The following is a 6256-nucleotide window of genomic DNA, read 5'->3' on the forward strand; positions in this document are numbered from 1 at the left end:
CGGGGTGCACATGTTGCGTTCGAGGTGTATTTATTCGCCCACGTGTCGCGACTGTCATGCCGATTGTCATCGAACGACATAGCTGCGCCTGAGGGTATAACGAGGGCGAAATAGAGAGTGTATGTGTGTACGTGTGTGTGTGTGGTGTGTATGAGAGAGAGGAGGGGGGGGGAGAGGAGAGAGAGGGAGAGAGAGAGGGAGAGAGAGGAGGGAGAGAGGAGAGAGAGAGAAGAGAGAGGAGAGAGAGAGAGAGAGAGAGAGAGAGAGAAGGAGAGAGAGAGAGAGAGAGAGAGGAGAGAGAGAGAGAGAGAGAGAGAGAAGAGAGAGAGAGAGAGAGAGGAGAGAGAGAGAGAGAGAGAGAGAGAGAGAGAGAGGAGAGAGAGAGAGAGAGAGAGAGAGAGAGGAGAGAGAGAGAGAGAGAGAGAGAGAGGAGAGAGAGAGAGAGAGAGGAGAGAGAGAGAGAGAAACACGGTATTTGTCTCACTGTATATGAATTGCGCAGCGTTCATCTCGCGTGAGAATTTCCCCCGATTTCCGGAATTTCGGCGCTGACGTGCGCACGCGAAAGATGGCTCCTTGTCCACGTGTCGGGGGAGTGGGAGGGGGAGGGAGGGGCAGGGGCAGGGGCAGGGGATTCCATTCCTCTCTCGCTTGGCAGTGTGCCGCTGTCACGTATGTACCACTGGCGTGGATAAACACGCGGTCGAAGCGAGTTCGGATCGAGAGCGATCGATGACGTCATAGGTCTGCTCCGGTTCACAGGTCGCATCCCGAGGGCGGGGAGTTCGGGACCCGCGATTCCCGCGGATTAAACGTTTCGATCGGAATTGGATTTTGACACCAGTGAGAGAGAAACGCCGAACGAATCTTCCTTCCGGATCCGTTTCCCATCGTCGCGAATAAAAGCGGGTCATTTTCGCGTTCGCGTGGCATCGAAACATCGATCTCGAGACGCGAGACGCGGATTTCGCGGGAGCGGTCGCGATCGCGTGCGAAAGTCAAGAATTGCTTTCGTTCTCGCGGAGGGAGGAAATTTAGGCGCTCGGAACATCGAAATTCGCGTTCTCTTTGACAAGAGAAGGCCGCCTTGGCCCGCACACTAGGTCGTCGACGATCGACATCCGCCGCGGCCGTGTTATCTCGAAGAGGTCCGAAAGCGGCCGATCGGTCGCGGATACGCCGCGCCGAGCCGAGGCCGAGATCGACGGCGGCATGTAGATCCTAGGAACAAGGTCGTCGATGTGGAGCGTTACTTTCTAGACGGCGCGGCGTTTCCGACGCAACCGAGAATTACCGAGAACCGTCCTCACCGCGCGCGTTGCGCGCACGTCGGCCTCGCGCGAATACATATGCCGTTGAGAATCCGCGCGGGGATCACTGGGGTGGGACGGTAATTTATTTACTCAATCGTTTTGGCTTTCCAAATTGACGAGAATATCACGTAGAAACAATTCGAGGAGTTCAAAACCATAATGCGATATATGATTTATTAATCTAGGTCACTTGACATTCAGTTGTATCGTTAGGAGAGATTCTTATCGTCGAATGAGTGATTGGAGTTTAACTTACTTAAATTCTTGTGTGTTTCAGATTATATTTTAAGTATGTTAAATTATTTTGGAAATGATTACACACATATACATATACAGATAAAAATGTAATTAGAAGCAATTCAAGGAATTAATAGGGAAAGTAATATAATATTGATTTATTCTTTAATAGAGATTTGCAATTAAACCTATTTTGGTATTTTAGTAAAAGGAGCTATTTTTAGTACTTCCTACTAAATTGTAGAGTTAAAGATTTAACTATTAGAGATCAGACTTTCGATTCAGGAATATCATAAAAATATAACCCATAAAATTAATAAGGATTATGTTATAATATTAATTTATCAATCTGTGTCAAGATGTTAGTAAGAATTCTTAAATCGAAGTTTACATGAATATCACACAAAAAATTTGAGAAATTATAGAAATTTTGATATAATATTAATTTATTAAACTATTTTATGCTAACATATCGGCCAAGATTTTTATATCGAGTTTAATTTAGATGGACATCCAGACTTTTGATGCATTTTTAGCTACGATATATTTTTTAAAAATTATTTACTTGATGAAAGTTTGATCCTTTTAATTACAACAATCTTGATAGGCGGAATACAATACGGAATACAATGTAACAATCAAGAAATTTATTTTCACAGAATTTTTTTTTGCGAAAAGTGTCTAATTGAAATAAAAAAAAATATATATTTATTACTTCTTATTTATTTACTTCTTATTTTATATTTGTCATTCTATCAGGCATCTCGTGTATGATGATCAGCGAATGGTTCGCTGGTAAGACAGCGAGTGAAATTCCGAATATGTCGGCTTATGAGATGCCGTCATATCCTAATGATTAATACGGAAATAAATCAGGACACCGTATCGTAATTGCGTCGCGGCGCCGCGCCCGTCGTTCGCTTTGTCCGTCGATAATTCATCGATTTTGCGTACTCGCGATTAAAGGGTCAAGGCACACGTCGCCTTTTGCGCGCACACCTTTATCTCTCGCGATACGCTTTTCGCAATACGCGCATCCTCGCCTTTTATTCTCACTCGGTTCTCGCTCGCGACGAGAAAACGGAGCGCGGCCCGCATGCCCGCCAATGCGAGACGGAGGCACGTTTCGCTCGCGACACGCGAAGAGACCTCGGAAATCCCGTTTGCGGCGTGCTCTCGGCGCCGATGACTCTCATCTACATGGCGTCTCAAAACCGTCCGGCGTCGATTGCCAATCGATACGCTCGAACCCGCCGAATCGCGCCCGGCCGGATCGCAAGAAACGGAGGAGAGAAAAACGTGGCAGATTCCGCGCGCGCGCGCGCGCGAGAGAGAGAGAGAGAGGGAGAGAGAGAGAGAGAGAGAGACTCTCTTCGCTCCATTTCAAAGGTTGCGATCCCAGTAAAAGCGTCGTGCTTTTAATTTGCGAACACTGGCTCTGTGTGTTGTTCCGGAGAGGCCACATTTTATTTACGGCTATTTGCCGTGAATTTTCGATGTCCAATGTAAATTATTTATATAATTCGCATAAATTAAAAGTTGCTCAAGGTGTAAGCCAAATGCAAAGATTAAAGTTACATATGTATATTTTGTGTGTGTGTGTGTGTGTGTGTGTGTGTGTGTGTGTGTGTGTGTGTGTGTGTGTGTGTGTGTGTGTGTGTGTGTGTGTGTAGGTTTTATATAGAAAAGTTTAGATTTTATAAATATAAAATCTTTTTTTTTTTTATATATTTTCAAAGCATAATTTTCGAAAAATTCTTTGTTTTTGATTTCTTGATGAAGATTCCTCAACATTCTTTTTTGACGAAACAAAAAAAAATTTATAATCATTTTCGCAATGCATGTTTGACATTTGAATGAACGTTCTCTCGGTACAATCAAAATCTTCAAGTAATATTACACTATATATTTTGTTAGTCATGTTTTGAATCTTTTCCCTTTTTCTTTTCATTTATAAATTGAATTTTAATTTTTAAACTTTTCTGTATTATTGTTTCTGTATCTATCGTTTCTGGATTATTTAATTTCTTAAAATCATACAAATTTAAAAAAATATTAAATAAAACATACAATTTGAATTCTACAGAGTCTTTCAGAAACTTTACAGAAACAATTAAAAAATTACAATAAGAAAAGAACAATCAAATGTATTAGAAAATTTATATGATTTAGCAGAATCTATTAATGCATTTATCTGATGTTTTAAATGAATTACATCAGACTTGTTATTATCCTTTTAAATAAATAAAATATACATAAAGCGAATTCTCTCGAAGAGAGAATGATACTTTTTTTTTTCTATAAAAAAAAAAAAATTTTATTTCTCAAAAGCTTATTCTCGAACTCTTGTGTCTCCCAATCAGTTTGGATAATGGAGATTCTACTGTAATTTTAATGAATTCACACACAACGGAAGTATCCTATTGACTGTATATGATGACAAAGCTGTTTTATTGAAACAACAAAATGTTCGTCGTCGTGTTGACAATACTTACGGGTGTAATCACGTTGTGTGTGTGTGTGTGTGTGTGTGTGTGTGTGTGTGTGTGTGTGTGTGTGTGTGTGTGTGTGTGTGTGTGTGTAACGCGTCTGAGAGGTATCGGTCGATGAGGTGATCTCAGGAAAGAGCGAGAGAGAGGTGCGAAGCTGTTTGGAGGAAACAGTGTGGACAAGATTACGATGGCGACGTCGTGTCGACGTCGAGTCGTATCGAGTATCTCTCTCTCTCTCTCTCTCTCTCTCTCTCTCTCTCTCTCTCTCCTTTCCTTAACTCGAAGCAGAAACCTCGGCTCGAGTTTCCCCTGGAGATTAACCCTTTCCGGTTGAACGATTTCAATCGTGTGTTCACGATGCATTGTGTCTTGTTTTAAGTAGATTCAACAAGTCATGATTTTTCAATGACGAGTGGATTCGGGAAGAGAGGATCTGAAATTCGATAAAAATTTATCAATTGATTTTACAATATCCGTATAATGATAAACAGCGATTTTATTGCAGCGCTTAACAAATCCGATAATCATTAAGTTATGAAGCATGATTGACGTGTGTTAGGTTAAAGCGAAAATTAACGCCATTGCAAATACGAAAATTAGCGGGACACGCGTTTTCTTTTTGAATTAATATCGCAGAATTAACGCGCAGCTCATTAACTCGCTAAAATAAAGCTTTGGTCGAGTCTGATGCTCTTATAACACTTTGACACGTTTCAATTATTAAATTACTGATAATACAGAGACATTGTTAAATCGAAAAGTATTTGATTACTAATTATAATTATTAAATTATTACGAGTTATACATAGGTCATTATATATGAGAGAATATTTAATTATTAATTATTAAATTGCTAATAAAATACACATAGGGATGTTATTGAGTCTAACGAATGTTACGGGAAATTCGACTAGATTATGGGGAAATCGGTTAGGTGGGCAAGTTGTGTTTGTGCTAACAAGTCGAGTCTCGTCATCATGCATTCTAAGGCGCGGATTTGGAGCGGTTTTTCTTTTAATAGAGAGAGAGAAAGAAAGAGAGAAAAAGAGAAGAACAGAAAGAGAAACAGAGAGAGAGAGAGAGAGAGAGAGAGAGAGAGAGAGAGAGAGAGAGAGAGAGAGAGAGAGAGAGAGAGAAGTGGAGCGCTTACGGTACTGATTTTCCAGCATGCATTTAATGTCGCTCGACTGTGTTTTTTTTTTTTATCTTCTGCCACTTTTCGTTTGCGCAACAAGTGAAGGTCTGACATATGCAAAACATAACTGAAAATCATCGTTACAGAATTCAATTTTGTTCGGCTGATGCTAATCGATGCTCTCGCGCGCACATGGATATACATTTTAATTGCATCCTTTTTGAAACGCGACGAGATTGAAAAATTCAGACAGAGGAATCTATAATCATATGTAAATCTAATTAACGAGTTTAGAAAAAGGAAGAATATTTTGAATTGAGGAAAACAGAAAAATACGTGAAAAAATAATATTCACATATTTTTGTAACATAAAGAATTGTTTTTTTTTTGTTTCTATTACATTTTTTTCGCTCTCTTCATCCTTTTGTCTTGGAAATCTTGGACTTTGATTTTAATATCTCTAGTATTATCTTTCTCATTTAAGGCGATTTAATAGGTTCGCACGGTGCTTTTGTAAAAAAAAGGAAGGATAAATGTATTTGTGAAACGTCGAACCGCACACACGTTCGACGCCTGGGAAAATCACAACCGAAACGGGATCTCTCTCGTTGCATCCAGCGTAGCGGAGATCGCCTCTTTCACGTTGCGCGTACAACGTCGTTACGCAAAAAGCGCAAGGCGCCTATTAACGGTCGCTGAAAATAACAACGATGCCGCCGTGGAAAATGGGATAGAGCATCCGATCGGCGGCCCACTTTAAAGTTCGCATCCCGCGGCAAATTTGCATCCCATTGAATCGCCGTTTCGACTTCGAGGCGGCCGAGCGCCGGCCGTTTCGCCGCTTAACAAATCGCGACTCGCGAAAATGTCAGCGACTCGGCTCGAGTAGGTTGTTTGCCCTTGTAACGCCGGATACTTTCGACTTTGGTGAGAACGGCGTGTATCAACCGGTTTCTGTAAAAGGATCTCGCTTGCGCTCGCGCTACGTGTGTATTTCCCTGATTATTGCGACGTAAGACTTTCAGCAGCGAATCCGCGCTCGTCTCGGGGATATTTCCCTCTCTCTCTTTCTCTCTCTC

Source organism: Pogonomyrmex barbatus, unplaced genomic scaffold, assembly GCF_055798465.1.
Source record: "Pogonomyrmex barbatus isolate J1 unplaced genomic scaffold, ASM5579846v1 scaffold1, whole genome shotgun sequence".
NCBI classification, from domain to species: Eukaryota; Metazoa; Arthropoda; class Insecta; order Hymenoptera; family Formicidae; genus Pogonomyrmex; species Pogonomyrmex barbatus.